The sequence below is a fragment of the Ovis canadensis genome, chromosome 6 (assembly GCF_042477335.2).
Source record: "Ovis canadensis isolate MfBH-ARS-UI-01 breed Bighorn chromosome 6, ARS-UI_OviCan_v2, whole genome shotgun sequence".
Classification (NCBI taxonomy): domain Eukaryota; kingdom Metazoa; phylum Chordata; class Mammalia; order Artiodactyla; family Bovidae; genus Ovis; species Ovis canadensis.
Genome location: NC_091250.1, coordinates 96,528,788 through 96,546,044, shown reverse-complemented (window position 1 = coordinate 96,546,044; position 17,257 = coordinate 96,528,788). Strand labels below are relative to the sequence as shown.

Below are 17,257 nucleotides of genomic sequence, written 5' to 3'. Positions count from 1 at the left end.
GAATTAAAAAAATCTCCAACTTATAGTATAACTCATAAATACCAGAATTCACTATTCAATTTTTTGCATGCTTAATTGGTGTGTTTCTCCCTTGTACAATTACATTTTCAGTAGACTCAGCCATTACAGTTCAAATTTTTTCCTTAATAGAAAATTCAATCAGCTGAATTTAATGTCAACAAATTATTGATGTCAATTTAATGTCAACAAATTATTGTTTCTTATATGGCATTAGTGTTGGAGAAAACAAATATGAAACGTTTTGGAATCAATTACACCAGGTAATTTGGTGCCAAATTCACAGGGCAAAACTATTTTCCTATGTTACTTAAAAAAAAAAAAAAGAAACAAATAACAAGTGAACATAATTTTTACTTTATTTAGAATTAATTTTAGAAAGCATGTTTCTCCCCAAGAGTTGAAGTTGTTTTCTTTAGTTATATTTGTGGATTTTACAGTTATAATGAGCTAAAGTTTCAACACAACTATTCTAAAACATCATTGATGATACCTATTACTGTTACAGGTCTGTATGCCAATTAAAATAAATAATAAAGAGGTCATGTAAAGCAATTCATTATTCTTAAAGTCAAAACTACCTTTGGTATTTACACTATCTTTTTTTATTTATTTAAAGACTTCTAATTTAAAAACTTCAGTCGGTTTCAGTATCCATAATTAATATGTTTGGGGGATAACAGTACTATTTATTTATATTCATCGTCAAACTCTATCTTGAAATTCTATGCTTAAATTCAAAATTATGATGTCTTGCTTTTAAAGTATTGAAGATATCTTTATTTCATCTTGTATTTTCCTAATCCACTTAAATTTAAATTTTCCTTAGCTATATACATATAAATTCCTTGTTACTAAATTTGAAGGAGTCATTGAGTCAACAGAAAATCCTTTTCATAATACTGCTGAAATTCATTTTTATTGGGAAACTTGAGGTGGGATTGTGGCTGTGAGGTCAGTGCTGCAAGCTCATTTATCATGACATTTAACAACTAATCATTAGATGCCTACTATGAACTACACTTAGCAGTCATTAAAAACATATTTGCTTTTTTTTTCTACTATATTCAACTATTTACCCAAAAAATAATTGGCAAGAACTTACCATGTATTGGTACTGTTCTCAGAACTGGGTTTATAAGAGTGAATAAGCTAGATGAAATGTCTGTTCTTATAAAGCATAAATTCTGGTGGAATAGAGATAGCTAGACTAATAGATCTATTTAGGTAGATAGATAGATAAGCAAGATAGATAAATAGATACATATAGATACTGATGAGATCTATGAAGAAAACTTAAGGCAGAGTATTGGAAAGTGACTGTGTATTTATTTATATGGTGTCATCAAGGATGGCTTTTCAAAGAAGATTCAGATATTTTTCTATGACCATAAAGAAAGTTATAAAAATCTTTGAAGAAGTACGTGGAGATAAACAGGCCAAAGGTAAAAAGCTCTGAGACAAATACAAGAAGGTAACAGGACTAGACCCTTGTGAATGAGGTAGAAAGTGATATCCAACATCAGTTCAGTTCAGTCGCTCAGTTGTGTCCAACTCTTTGTGACCCCATGGACTGCAGCATGCCAGGCTCCTCTGTCCATCACCAACTCTCAGAGCCTGCTCAAACTCATGTCCATTGAGTCGGTGATGCCATCCAACCATTTTATCCTTTGTCATCCCTGTCTTTGTCAGCAAAGTAATGTCTCTGCTTTTTAATATGCTGTCTAGGTTTTTAATATGCTGTCTTATCAACATCAGGAACTCTCATTCTTTGTCCTGTAATAAAATTTTTTTCAAATTCCAATGCAATTCTTCCTCAAATTTAGAGCTACAGGACCCCTAGAATTCTTCCCCCAGTGGATCACTGTTTTCTTTTTAACTGGGACTGTTTTCAATGTATTCTCACATCTGTGAGGGGAATTATTAACAAGAAGAACTGAAAGTGTTGACTATGTGCTTTAAATGTAGCCAAACTCTGCTCTACATGGTCAGACACAAGCTATACCCTTGTTTAACCTCATTCATAATGGTTGCAAGAATGTAAACATTCTATAGCTTTTGCCTCACTGTCTTTTATTTTTCTCCTAATATCATGTTGATTTTAAGTTTCCTGATTATATTGACATTATATTCTATTGCTAATAACCTAACACAGAACATTTCCAATTATACATAGCTTTGGGCTTCCCAGGTGGCACAGTGGTAAACAATCCATCTGGCAATGCAGGAGTTGCAGGAGACACAGTTTCCACCCCTGGACTGGGAAGATCTGGAGGAGGAAATGGCAATCAACTCTAGTATTCTTGCCTGGAGAATCCCCTGGACAGAGAAACTTGGTGGACTAGAGTCCATGGCATTGCAAAGAGTTGGACATGACTGAGTGACTGAGCACACACATAATTACACCTTTATAATTCACACAAATTCCATGGCTCTAAATTAAGTGTGCCTCTCGGTTTAGGACAAACCAAGTTGATCTACCAAGTAAGACAGAATTTCACAAATCCTAGCATCGAATCAGAGAAATAAAATCTCATGAAAGCTCTTCTACACTATCATTTTTATTTCATTATTTTCAACACTCGTTTATTGATCTTCCATTTTATGACAAAGAACTTTGGTTAATTAATTATTTAGGTTTCAGCAGTTGCTAAAATTTATCATGAACTTATTATTAAGACTGATACAAAATTCATATACAATATTATTTTAAATGTGTTAATAAAATCTAGAGGCCATATTGATTTAATACCCAAATCATCTATTTTTAAAAAAGTATTAACAAATCCTTTATCTATCAGTTTTAAATTTCCTTTCTGTCCTGAATTAATAATATGTACTCCATTTTCTCCAAATAGTAATGCAAAAACTACTATTAGTTGAAATTTTAATATTTGAATATTTTTTGTTTCTAGTGACTGCTAGTTTTTTAGCTATACAGATCTTTCCAATTGTTATCCTACAAGTTAGTATTAATATACAGTTGATAAACACATCATGTAATACAAGTCATGACAAAATTTGCTAAACCTAAAATGACAACTTAGTCATAATCATAAAACCATTTCTTTCTTTTCAAGTTATCTTTTCTAGGAAGCCTACAATTAGATAAATAAAACACACACTTAAGAAACTAAAATTAGATGACAGATGATCATATAAAATTGAAAAATATATTTTAGCATGTTATTATGAACTATAAAAATTCTATACATTTTTTGTCCAATATAAAATGCCCTAGTACCTTAAGAAATAATGGACATCCAACTATTGTTATTCACATAAGAGTGCCTTTACCTTATGCTTGAAAATTAAGCTTTGAGTTATACACGAGACAAAATTTGGTAGCATATCAATCTCTGAAAGGGATCCATTTGCAATAATTAGATGAAGTCACTTTCCTAAAGTTCAAGGAATTATTTTTGAATTTGGTAGCACTTTCATTATTCCTATAGACAAAAAAATATATTCTGTTGCTAAATGAGCAATTTAAATCAAATTATGAAAATTACCTACAAAAAGAAAGATAAATATTAGATCACTGGTAACTATGAGGACTACAAAATATTAATCAACAGGACTTTAAACCTCATTATTTACAGGGAATCACTAAACTTTTCCATTTAAGTAGCAAAACCTAATAAGCACATGTTAAGAATGAATGGTAATACAGTGGAAGTGAGATAGATTTAAGGGACTAGATCTGATAGATAGAGTGCCTGATGAACTATGAACTGAGGTTCATGACATTGTACAGGAGACAGGGATCAAGACCATCCCCATGGAAAAGAAATGTAAAAAAGTAAAACTGTTGTCTGGAGAGGCCTTACAAATAGCTGTGAAAAGAAGAGAAGTGAAAAGCAAAGGAGAAAAGGAAAGACATAGGCATCTGAATGCAGAGTTCCAAAGAATAGCAAGAAGAGATAAGAAAGCCTTCTTCAGCAATCAATGCAAAGAAATAGAGGAAAACAACAGAATGGGAAAGACTAGAGATCTCTTCAAGAAAATAAGAGATACCAAAGGAACATTACATGCAAAGATGGGCTCGATAAAAGACAGAAATGGTTTGGACCTAACAGAAGCAAAAGATATTAAGAAGAGGTAATAAGAAGAACTGTACAAAAAAAGATATTCACGATGAAGATGATCACAATGGTGTGATCACTTACCTAGAGCCAGACATCCTGGAATGTGAAGTCAAGTGGACCTTAGAAAGCATCACTATGAACAAAGGTAGTGGAGGTGATGGAATTCCAGTGGAGCTTTTTCAAATCCTGAAAGATGATGCTGTGAAAGTGCTACACTCAATATGCCAGCAAATTTGGAAAACTCAGCAGTGGCCACAGGACTGGAAAAGGTCAGTTTTCATTCCAATCCCAAAGAAAGGCAATGTCAAAGAATGCTCAAACTATCACACACTCATCTCACACGCTAGTAAAATAATGCTCAAAATTCTCCAAGCCAGGCTTCAGCAATATGTGAACTGTGAACTTCCAGATGTTCAAGCTGGTTTTAGAAAAGGCAGAGGAACCAGAGATCAAATTGCCAACATCCGCTGGATCATGGAAAAAGCAAGAGAGTTCCAGAAAAACATATATTTCTGCTTTATTGACTATGCCAAAGCTTTTGACTGTGTGGATCACAATAAACTGTGGAAAATTCTGAAAGAGATGGGAGTACCAGACCACCTGACCTGCCTCTTGAGAAACCTATAGGCAGGTCAGGAAGCAACAATTAGAACTGGACATGAAGCAACAGATTGGTTCCAAATAGGAAAAGGAGTATGTCAAGGCTGTATATTGTCACCCTGCTTATTTAACTTATATGCAGAGTACATCATGGGGCACGATGGGTTGGAAGAAGCGCAAGCTGGAATCAAGATTGCTGGGAGAAATAGCAATAACCTCAGATATGCAGATGACACCACCCTTATGGCAGAAAGTGAAGAGGAACTAAAAAGCTTCTTGATGAAAGTGAAAGAGGAGAGTGAAAAAGTTGGCTTAAAGCTTAACATTCAGAAAACTAAGATCATGGCATCCGGCCCCATCACTTCATGACAAATAGATGGGAAACAGTGGAAACAGTGTCAGGCTTTATTTTTAGAGGCTCCAAAATCACTGCAGATGGTGATTGCATTCATGAAATTAAAAGATGCTTACTCTTTGAAAGGAAAGTTATGACCAACCTAGACAGCGTATTAAAAATCAGAGACATTACTTTTCCAACAAAGGTCCATCTAGTCAAGGCTATGGTTTTCTCAGTAGTCATGTGTTGGATGTGAGAATTGGATTGTGAAGAAAGCTGAGTGCTGAAGAATTGATGCTTTTGAATTATAGTTTTGGAGAAGACTCTTGAGAGTCCCTTGGACTGCAAGGAGATCCAACCAGTCCATCATGAAGGAGATCAGTCCTGGGTGTTCATTGGAAGGACTGATGCTTAAACTAAAACTCCATTACTTTGGCCACTTCATGTGAAGTATTGACTCATTGGAAATGACTCTGATGCTGGGAGGGATTAGGGGCAGGAGGAGAGTCGGGTGACAGAGGATGAGATGGCTGGATGGCATCACTGACTTGATGGATGTGGGAGTTGGTGATGGACAGGGAGTCCCGGGAGCCATCACAGGAGATCCCACCCGTGACAAGGTCATGTGGGAGAGACCTCAGGAGCAAGGCTGATCAGGACTCGAGGGACTCCTGGACCTGCTTGAGCATCTACCCCAAAACCAGAATCTGTCAGTCTTACTATTTTGTGCCATTCATCAACTCTTCTGACATTAACAGGGCGCTATCTGCAACCACCTTTCTCTGGAAAGAATAAACTTAGGGCTCTAGTTCATAAGTCTCTTTGGCAAGAGGAGAATATTTCAATTCAAACCCCCTCTGTTGGCTTTCTAGCTTGCTTGGCAGTTTATCCAGATTCTTGCAGCTATGCTTGTGATTGTTCACAGCCTCCCAACTGTGAGAGACATGGGAAGCCTAAAACATTCTAAAAATATAGAGCCTTTCAAAGAGTTTAAAAATATTAGATTAGTTCTGGTGTAGGATTTCACTGTTGAGCCAATGCTTGCTGCCAAGTTCCCATATCCTTTATCCATTGTGCACCTGTGAGTGCATTAGTTAACATAGTTGGAATGTAAGAAAAACAAGTAGTGGCCATTTAACTAACCACATCAGATCTTTGAGCTAATTCATTTTTTCTTTGTTGTAACTCACTGCACTTTTGCTCCGTGAGAATGTAACTCTGTTTAATACTTTCTGAGGCTGACACAGATTAGAAATATATATATATTAAAAAAAAAAAAAAACACTTCAAGGGAAAAGAAGTTTTCTGGTTGAGCAGCCTTTATCAAAAGAGTGTTACAAAATGTCCACAGGCCTCCAAGGCCAGAAGATAATGTACACAACATTGTTTATGGGAAAGGTATGCAGAAAAAATCCTGGTTTCAATAAAGACAAAACAGATGTAATGTTTGGGCTGACTCTGCATGACTGCATCTTTCATTTCCCTCTATGTACAAGTCAAGATATAAAAGTTCCTTTTGAGAGTAAAGTTATGGGCCTCGCTCCCCGAAGCTTGGTCACCCCATGGTATTTTTTCTTTCTCTCTCTCCCTTTCTCTTTGAGGCTGATCCCCTGGAATGTAGAGGCTCTCTGAGTTCACTTTCTTGCCCAGGCTTCTAACACCCTCTCCCCATCAAGAGGGTGCCTGTGGCCTACGTGAACAGAGCAAGTCCCGTGCTGGGGCTTTATTGGCTTTCTGCATAAACCAGGGAATATCAACCTCTTTCTCTCCTCTATTTTCTTATCTGCAACATTCTTTCTTTATCTCTCTTTAAATCTCTTTCGTCGATGCTGTCTCCCCTGAGGGGACCCCTGGATCCTGCTGGGGCTGGACCTGGGTGTACAATGGAAGAACTGATGCTGAAGCTGAAACTCCAGTACTTTGGCCATCTCATGTGAAGAGTTGACTCATTGGAAAAGACTCTGATGCTGGGAGGGATTGGGGGCAGGAGGAAAAGGGGACGACAGAGGATGAGATGGCTGGATGGCATCACCGACTTGATGGACATGGGTTTGGGTGAACTCCAAGAGTTGGTGATGGACAGGGAGGCCTGGCATGCTGCAATTCATGGGGTAACAAAAAGTCAGACACGACTGAGTGACTGAACTGAAATGAAGAATGAAGAAATTGGTTTCCCAGATGGTTTAGTGGTAAAGAAACTGCCTGCTAATGCCGTAGATGTAAGAGACCTAGTTTCAGTCCCTGGGTTGGGAAGATCACCTAGAGTGAAAAATGTGAGTGTGAAAGTCGCTCAGCTATGTCTGACTCTTTGTGACAGTTGGAATTCTCCAGGCCAGAATACTGGAGTGGGTTCTCTTCTCCAGGGGATCTTCCCAACCCAGGGATTGAACCCAGGTCTCCCACATTGCAGGCAGATTCTTTACCAGCTGAGCCACAAGGGAATCCCCTAGAGTAGTTAATGGCAATCAATTACATCAGTATTCTTGCCTGGAAAGTTCCATGGACAGAGGAGCCTGGAAGTCTATAGTCCATGAGGTGGCAAAAGTCTGACACAAATACTGCTAGAAGTAGTTGAAAACTGTCAAAGAATAAAATCTTTATCTAAAAATTTAAAAAAATGATTTGGAATATTCAATAAAGTTAAGCAAATCTTCAGAAAAAATTTTTCATGAGTCTGAATAGAAGAAATACAAAGCACTAATTCAGGACCTATGTAAGTTATTTTAACCTGAGCTATAACCTTGGTTAGATATAATTAAATATGGAATTTTCATTTTTTTCCCCTTTAAATCTAGCATGAATGCTGATGAAAAAGTCTAGAATACAACTTTATGAGGGAACTTATTTTCTTTGTTATTGAGAATGGTGAAGATGAAATAGTCTTCAAAGCAAATTTTTATTTTCCAGCATACTTTTTTTAAACATATTTAGAATACTATGATTTTAAGATAGAATGAGTAGATAGATAGATGATAGCTAGATTGAAAAATAGGTGTCAAATCTGTTGGTTGGATGAAATAGAGTATAACTACATTTAATATTTCTTATTGATATAATATATTCAAGACAGTAATTTGGATGAAAGAGGTGAGTTGCTTAATAAAAATCTGTCATTTTTCTTTCTAATGAAAGTAAGCAAAAACTAAATTTATGTTTGTTACACTTTTTTTGAAATCAGGTTATATTTTTGTGGTTTTGACCTTTAGAATATCTGGTATGCCATATTGTTGGAAATATAAATCCAAATTTTAACCTCATGTAATTCTCCTCTGCCATGTAATGGAGAAGATTTTACCTTCACTTTGCATTTAAGCATAGACAAAACTAGAAACTTATTGAGGTTCACATACTAATAGATTAACCAACCAACAAACCTTGGATTGTCAGTGTGCTGCTGTATGCTTTTCACAAGGGAAATTAATATTAATATATTATGATCTACACTAATGTTTAAAAGCCCAAGCAAAACAACAACAAAAAATATGCCCAACTGACTTGATGTAAGTAAGTATGGCTGGGAAAACAAGTAAAAAGATAAGACAGTTCTCAGCTCTTTTGAAAAAATATATATAGATGTCAAATGGCATTTAGAAATAGCCATCAAGGGGCAACATTTTCCTCAGGTGTTACCAAGGTATTTTTTTTTTTTCAGCTAGTCCACCATTCTATTAACAAGCTGGATAGTAAGTACAGGTGTTTGAGTTACCAAAGTCCACCATTGATAGAATTTTGTTGTCCTTAATATCCTCAGCAGTTAGTCTAGTTTTTACTTCTTTGAGATGTTGGAATCAATCACTTATGCAGTTCTAGTAAACAGATTTGTCAAGCCTATTATTTTGAAAAGTATTTTTTTAAATCAAAGATCTAGAATGACTGTTTCCAGATTAATGGTAATCCAAATCATTTGTTGCAGAATTTACCTTGGTGTTTCTGATTTTAAACTGCTTTGAAAATCATTCACTCACATGAACCATAATGTTATTTTTTTTTTTTGAGAATTAATGACTAAAATAAGTAGTGTTATACCATCTTGCTAAATTTCATTCAGTTGGCCAGTGAAATAGCATAGATTGAATTATTCATCCTTAACTAACTTTTAATTACAGTTCTTTTTCAAGAGTTGACTAAATTTTAATACACATGATGCAGGACAGTTATCATTCCTTTTATTGCTGATAAGAATATTGGTAATTATATGTATAGTTTATGAACTAGGAACTGATAAAACAAAGTGGTGAAAAATAGAACAAAATTTCTATGACCTATTTTTCCCAGCCAGTGTTAAAGGAAGAATATTTGTTTTGACATAGAGCAAGACTAGAGGATTTCGCTGCTGCCTCGGGCCACTAGGAATAATAATGGCTGATACTGGGCCATAGTCTTGGCATTTGAATTTCCTCTTTTCTCTGTCTATTTAGCTCCTCCCTTTTTTTTCTTCTTTCCTTTTATTCAGATGACTGTGTAGTTCTCTAGGTGACATCTCTAGATATGGTGGCACTCAGAACTAAATAACTTCCTAATCCCATCAAGTTCAGGGGATTAACTGAATAATCATTTTCAGGACTTAAAACTTTCAGAATATAATTTTTCAAGGTAGCAGTTAACTGTAAGTTACTATATATTTTGGTGTGAATTTAATTTTAGTCTTTATATTAATAAATATATATACCTTCTGTCTTCTTTAAGAAGAATGAGTATTATAACACATATCTCTTTAAAATATATCTTCTAAAATAAAGTGGGTTTATTTCACATAACAACAAAATTCTAACAATGTGTCTTATGTGCAAGACCATTTCACATAAAATTTCTATTTCTCTTCTCTGACACTGTTAAACCAGCTTTTATTTTTAGAATAACTTTCAGTGGATTTTATATTTATTCAGTGCGCTTATTTTAACCCTAGTTCTTCCTAGATTCTCTTCCTTTTCTCAAAGTATTGCTGTGAGAGATGAGTCTTATGTTCTACTCCAATACTTTAGTTCCAGCTTCAAGGTCAGCTGCCTTCAAGATAATTATGTTTTATTATCAAAGCACTATATAAAACTCAACATACTGCAAATCACATTTTTTTTTTCTAATTTGAAAAACCTTTTTAGTTTGAAGTTTCAAAACCACATTGAATGTGAAGGCACTTTGGCTCCATTCTCTTTCATTCAATGTGGATTAAGTCTAGACTCATGAGCCTCCCTTATTATCCAGTCACACTCCACAGCAGTTCCTTATACAAGAGTATTTCCTTCCAAACTCCCCCCAATATTATTGCCACAACCCTACCATATCTCTATCAATCAATATGCAATATCAAAGCACTTGTCTTAAGGAGTATCTGCATGAATCCAGATTCTGTCTTTTCTCAAAATTCATAATTTGTGTTTGACCCAACTTCTTATTGCACTAACTTCCAGATTTGAATTTAATTTACTTACACTCCTTTACTCTGGGGTTTTTATATTTGGAAAAAAGTGTACCATGCCAACTGCCCCTATTGTATTAATAAAGACACAAAATTAAATGGTAAATATGTGTTTATTATCATCATTTTTATGTTTTCAGGGTAATAAAAGAAGAAATTTTTAAAAATGAAACTTTGTATTTGTTTAAGCACAAAATATATATTAGGTAATGTGCCAAAATTTGGTGACTATATCTTTTCTTCAAAAATGAGAGTGGATAGGAAAAATATTTGCTTCTGTGGGTAACTTACTGTATGGGTCTGCCAAGTGATGAATCAAAATGCAGGGTTAATTTGGAAACAAGGCTATTGGAAGTGATTTTATACTGTCCAGCCTTATGAAAGCTACCTGGTTTAAGTGGATATCCCTAGTATAATTTGTGGTGAGATGTTAAAGAAGGAGTAATGTGTGTTTCCATGCTTTCATGGCTGCATGTCCTTGGTATCTGTAGGCCATGTCATGAGTAATGTGGTATCTGAAAAGGAATGACTGTCTATCCTTGTGGTAGGTACAAATGGGATAAAATTTTTACCTATTGAAAATAGGTACGAAATCGACAGGTAAAAAAAAAAATTATTACCTATTTTATTACCTTGGACTGCAAAGAGATAACACCAATCCTAAAGGAAAAAAAAAGGTAAAAAAATCAATAGGTAAAATTTTTGCCTATTCATTGAAATACTGTCACTCATGAGCAATAGTCACTTATTCTATTTCTCCACTTAAGCCCTTGAAAAGATCTTCAAAATGAATATAGGAAATAGACGGATAACTTAAATAAAGGCCAATAAATCACATCTGGGATACTAACACCATTTTGTTGTTGTTTTGCATCTAAGGTCAAGATGGCAAATGTAAATATTGAGACAATAAAAAGAACTGATCTTTTTCTATATATTTTTTACTGTTTATTTATTCAAACTATGCATTCATTTTATAAGTGAATATTCACTGCATGGATCACAACAAACTGTGGAAATTCTTAAGAGATGGGAGTACCATATCACCTTACCTGCTTGCTGAGAAATCCGTATGCAGGTCAAAAAGCAACAGTTAGAACCAGACATGGAAAAATGGACTGGTTTCAAATTGGGAAAGGAGTACATCAAGGCTGTATATTGTCACCCTGCTTATTTAACTTATATGCTGAGTACATCATGGGAAATGTCGGGCTCTATGAAGCACAAGCTGGAATCAAGATTGCTGGGAGTAATATCAATAGTCTCGGATATGCAGATGACACTACCCTTATGGCAGAAAGCAAAGAAGAACTGCAGAGCTTCTTGATGAGTGTGAAAGAGGAAAGTGAAAAAGTTGGCTTAAACCTCAACATTCAAAAAACTAAGATCATGTCATCCGGTCCCTTCACTTCATGGCAAATAGATGAGGAAATAATGACAACAGTGACCGATTTTATTTACTTGGGCTCCAAAGTCAGTGTGCATGGTGACTGCAGCCATGAAATTAAAAGATGCTTATTCCTTAGAAGGAAAGCTATGACAAACCTAGATGGTGTATAAAAGCAGAGACGTTACTTTGCCAACAAAGTTTCATCTAGTCAAAGCTATGGTTTTTCCAGTAGTCATGTATGGATGAAAGAGTTTGACCATAAAGAAAGTTGAGCAACAAAAATCTGATGCTTTTGAACTCAGGTGTGGGAAAAGACTCTTGAGAGTCCCTTGGACTTCAAGGAGATGAAATCAGTCTATCCTAAAGGAAATCAGTCCTGAATATTCATTGGAAGTACTGATACTGAGGCTGAAGTTCCAATACTTTGGCCACCTGATGAAAATAACTGACTCATTGGAAAAGACCCTGATGCTGGGAAAGATTGAAGGCAGGAGGAGAAGGGGATGACAGAGGATGAGATGATTAGATGGCACCACCGACACAATGGACATGAGTTTGAGTAAGTTCTGGGAGTTGGTGATGGACAGGGAAGCCTGGTGTGCTGCGGTCTATGGGTGGCAAAGAGTCAAACATGACTGAGTGATCTGAACAGAAATGATTCACTGACTGTATTTAAGTATAAAGTATTTTGTGGGAATTTGTTACTAAATGGTACCCTACCATGGATTGGATATATATAGCCATTTAACATTCATATACTGAAGCTCTCAACCCAGTATGATGGTCTTGGAAGTAAGGCCTTTGGGAAGAAAGTATATCATGAGAGTGAAGCCTACATGAGTGGGATTAGTGTCCTTATAAGAAGAGACACTCTAGAGATAATCTCTTTCTCTTGGTCATATGAGGATACAGCAAGAAGGCAGCCATCTGTCAATCAAGCAGAAGACTCTCATCAGATGCCAAATGGCTGAAAGTTTGATCATGGACCCTCTAGCCTCTAGAACTGAGAGAGATAAATGCTTGGTTTTTAAGCCACTGGTTCCTGATATTTTTTATAGCAGCCCTAGAATGATAAGATGCATTCTTTGTCTTTGTGGATGATGTGATTTTTGACTTCATCAATAATATTTGAATATATGGTTCAATAATACTTATTTTTTAAATATTTTTTTAAAATTTAAATTTATTTATTTTAACTGGAGGCTAAGTACAATATTGTATTGGTTTTGCCATACATCAACATGGCTCAGTGGTAATCCACCTGCAATACAAGAGACATATCCATTATCTCACAGTAGCTTCCCAGGGGGCACTAGTGGTAAAGAACTCACCTGCCAATACAGGAGATGTAAGTTTTATCCCTGGGTCTGGAAGATACCTGGGAGTAGGAAATGGCAACCCACTTCAGTCTTCCCAGAAAATTCCATGTACAGAGGAACCTAGTGGGCTACAGTCCATGGGATGGCAAAGAGCCAGACAAGACAGTGCCTGAAAGCACGCAATACTTCTAAATACAAACTAGTGTGAATTCTTCTATAAAAAGATAAGGAGCTTGGTTCACATTGGAAATTACACATATTGCAAAATATTTTTTGCCAGTGATATTGCTTAAAAAACCATCTTTCCTATCTCCTTTTCAGGACCTCGCTGACTATGACAGAGAGAGCAATTCCGCTGTAAGACTGGAACAGATAAGAAATAACTAAAGTCCTTTGGGCATAAATATTAGCTTTACCATCCTTGGCTTGCTCATCTTAAGTAAAGAATCCTTTACTACTTTTTTTAAATTAATAATTTCTTGGATGCATGAAAGAGCTAATAATTAAAATTGTACTTCAGCACAGGGTTCATTAGCTTAAACAAGAGATAAAGGCAAATATGCTTCCTGTGGCTGTTTCATTTTTACCACTAAAATAGTTCAATGTGATTCCTGATTTGAGGAGTTAATGTTTAATGCAGTATATTTCTGATAAAAATTCATTGATTTTTATGATGAAATCATGGCAATTAGACATCTATAGGACAAGGATCTACAAAGATCAGATAAGAGGAAGGCGAACTAAAAAAAAAAAAAAAGAGGAACAATGTTAAAAAAGACCAAATTTAAAACACTATAGAAAATTAAAAAAATAGGAACAAAGAAAAAAAGTAAATGTGAACAAGAATAAAAGGAGAAGTTGAATAGAAACAGAGACAAAAGAGACAAAGAAATTAGCTTGTAGTTTCGCTTTTATTTTTTCCTTTCAACTCTCAAGATTCAGGTTTCTAAAAAGCAGGCTCTAACTACTTGTCTTTTTTAATGACTCAGAGCTTCTACTCTTCATTTTAATTAGGATTAAACACACACACACAGAGCAGAGTGCTATATGGTTTAGAAGTTTTCATTATAATTTGTTTCATGGAATGGGGAGAAACACATAAGATATAAGCAGTAAAAATTAATTTTTAGATAAAATAGTGAAAGAAATCTGATTATATTCACTTATGACTTTGAATACTGCATGAGACTTATTTATCATATAAAGATTTCAAATTCCTTCCTTTCCAATTATAACTAGAGAATTTCTTCTTACATATAAAACAATTGGATGGGGAACCAAATATACTTACCCTTCTCATCAACCTTTAAGTATATATATTTTCTATACATAAACCAATAATTCATTTCATTGTAAGAAAAGGATGAAAATTGGTATGCACAAGTAAAACTATAAAACCTGTACAATGATTATTTAGCATAAATATGCATTCATTTTTTAAAGCAGCATTTCTGAAATTTCCAAAGCAGTAGAAATTTCTGGCCTGTTGCACTATAAACGATATCTATATCTCAGCGGCCAAGAACAATTCCTTCTGCCATTAGTTGGAGAGAAAACCTCACAATTTATAATTCATGAGACATTAGGTAGAGTTCTGAGGAGTATTTTTCCTCTATATTGGGGGAATTTTAGTTCCAGATTAACCATTGCTCAATACTCTACTAAGAAACTTAAAGTAAAAGATCCAAAAAGATCTTAAATGGATCCAAAATGAAAGCTTAATAATATTTTGGGAGTAGAAAATATCCTGTATCCATCAAAGTAAAATTTAAAAACATCTGGTATCCCATTAAAAATTACATTATACAAAACAGCAGAAAAATTTGATCCACTATCAACCAATTTAAACCACCCAGAGATAATAGGGATTATATAAATAGTAACAAAGACATTAAAACAATAATTATGACTTTATTCCACATGCTTAAGAAGCTTAGTACATGTTATATAGAGACAAAGAAAATATAAAATAGACATAAATAGGACTACTGCAGATGAAAACTACATCTAGATGAAACTATATCTAGATGAAATGTTTAAGAATACTGAATGCGGTTCACAGCAGATTAGAAATTGCTGAAATATAGATTAGCAAATTTCGGTTTTCATGAGTTTTAACACCTACATAGCAAAAGAAACTATACAAAATAAAATAGAAAAAGGCCTCTGACAAAACTGAATTATATATTAATATAAGATACTTAAAAGATCTCCAAATATTTGAAAACTATAAAACAAAAAACAAAATAACCCAAGTTGAAAACATAAAAAGGAAGTTAGGAAATGAAAACAAAACATCAATATTAGTGAGAGGCAGTTAGATAGAGATATAACATTAAATACCCATTTCAGAAGGAGAAAAACTTTAAGTCAAAGACGTTAAGTTACATCTAATAAATTGGACAAAAACAGCAAGTGAAATCCATAGTGAGGAAGAGAAAGGAAAGAGTAAAGATCAGAATGGAAATCAACAAAATAGAAAATAGAAAAAAAGGATAGAAAAAACAAAGAAACCAAAATAGTTCAATAACACTGATAAACCTCTAGACAAAGTGATTAGGAAAAAAAAAATTGAGAAGAAAAAACAAATTAGAAAGTGAGACATGGGACTGTGGGATAGCTACCATGCGAAAAGCTCGAACATAAGACCCCGCCAGGACCGAGCACAGAACAAAGGACGGAACGGAAAAAGCCGGCTGCAGACCATCCCCCGCCGGGGACAGGCAGCCAGAGCCGTAAGGTCTGGAAAGGGGCAATTGCAGACCCGGAGAGACTTTACTTACCTAACTGCAAGCAGGCTCCTTTGCTAAGACTTCTGGGGGTGCTGGACAGTCACAATCTGCCTCACGGGGTGTGCCAGCGGTCCACCCAGAAAGCTGAGCAGCAGCGGCAGAAAAGGTGACAAGCCGCGGCGACCGCGCTTGCCAAACTCCTGAGCTACTCGGACCTGGGAAGGGCACAAAGCGCAGTTCCAGCCGAATCTGTGCCTCTGAGGGCTGCCTGAGCGCCGAACCTGAGCGGCTTGGACCGGGGAAGTGCACGCAGCCTAGGGCCGGCCCCAGACGGTTCCCGGCTGAGCATCGTAGAACCGGAGCGGTTTGTGCGCCGCGAGAAAGGACAGGTCAAGCGGAGCAGAGATACTGTGTGCACACGACAGTGCTATTTGTTTGCAGCATCCCCCCTCCCCACAGCGCGACTGAACTAGTGAGCCTAAAAAACCAGCAAACAGAAGAAGTTAATCAGAGGGAACCACCTTGGAAGTGATCCCACACGGCGCATAACACCAGAAAGGGCTAGATATATATTTTTTTAATATTTTTAAAAGCATTCCCCCTTTTTTTTTTTGCTTTTTTTTATAACTTTTTTTAAATTGTTAAGTCTTCTATTTCTCCTCTAATTTTTATTTCTATAACCTATTATTACTATTTTTTTAAAGACCTTTTTTTTTTTTTTTTTTTTTAAGGAAAACACCATATATAGTCTTTGGATGGTTGTTGATTTTTTTTTTTTTTAGATTGTTTGTCTGTTTGTTTGTTTGTTTTTTAATAATTCTTTTTCTTTCTTTTTTTTTTCTTTCTTCCTTTTTCCTTCTGCTTCTCTTTAATATTGTATCTTTGAAAATCCAACCTCTACTCTAGAGTTTTAATCTTTGCTCTTAGGTGTTTATTGCCAATTTTGCACATTTAAAAACCCAATCTTCACTACCCCAGTTTACCTGAGAGGGAGATTACTGGCTTGACCACTCTCTCCTCCTCTGAACTCTCCTTTTTCTCCACCAGGTGGCCTCTGTCTCTTTTCCCTCCCATCTCACCTCTATCCAACTCTGTGAATCTCTGTGTGTTCCAGACGGTGGGGAACACCTAAGGAACAGGTTACTGGCAGGATTTGTCTCTCTCCTACTCATTCCTCTCTCTGATCCTCCTGGTCACCTCTGTCCACTTCCTCCCTCTCCTCTTCCCCGTATAACTCTGTAAATACCCCTGAGCGGTCCAGACTATAGAGCGCACATAAGGAAGTGACTACTGGCTAGTTTGCTCTCTTCTCTTTTGATCTCACCGCATCTCATTCCAGTTACCTCTAACTACCTCC

The 17,257-nt window shown here is 35.7% G+C and overlaps 1 long non-coding RNA gene across 1 annotated transcript in view; it reads right to left on the bottom strand.

Moving 5' to 3' along the window:
• LOC138442913 (uncharacterized) overlaps positions 1-16,365 on the bottom strand; it is a 168,496-nt gene extending 152,131 nt beyond the window's left edge. The window contains exons 1-2 of the long non-coding RNA XR_011257932.2: positions 15,952-16,365; positions 11,080-11,119 (exon numbers count right to left, since the gene is read on the bottom strand). This is a non-coding gene — a long non-coding RNA (uncharacterized lncRNA). The remainder of the gene's footprint in view (positions 1-11,079; positions 11,120-15,951) is intronic.
• Between the last annotated feature and the right edge of the window lie 892 nt (positions 16,366-17,257).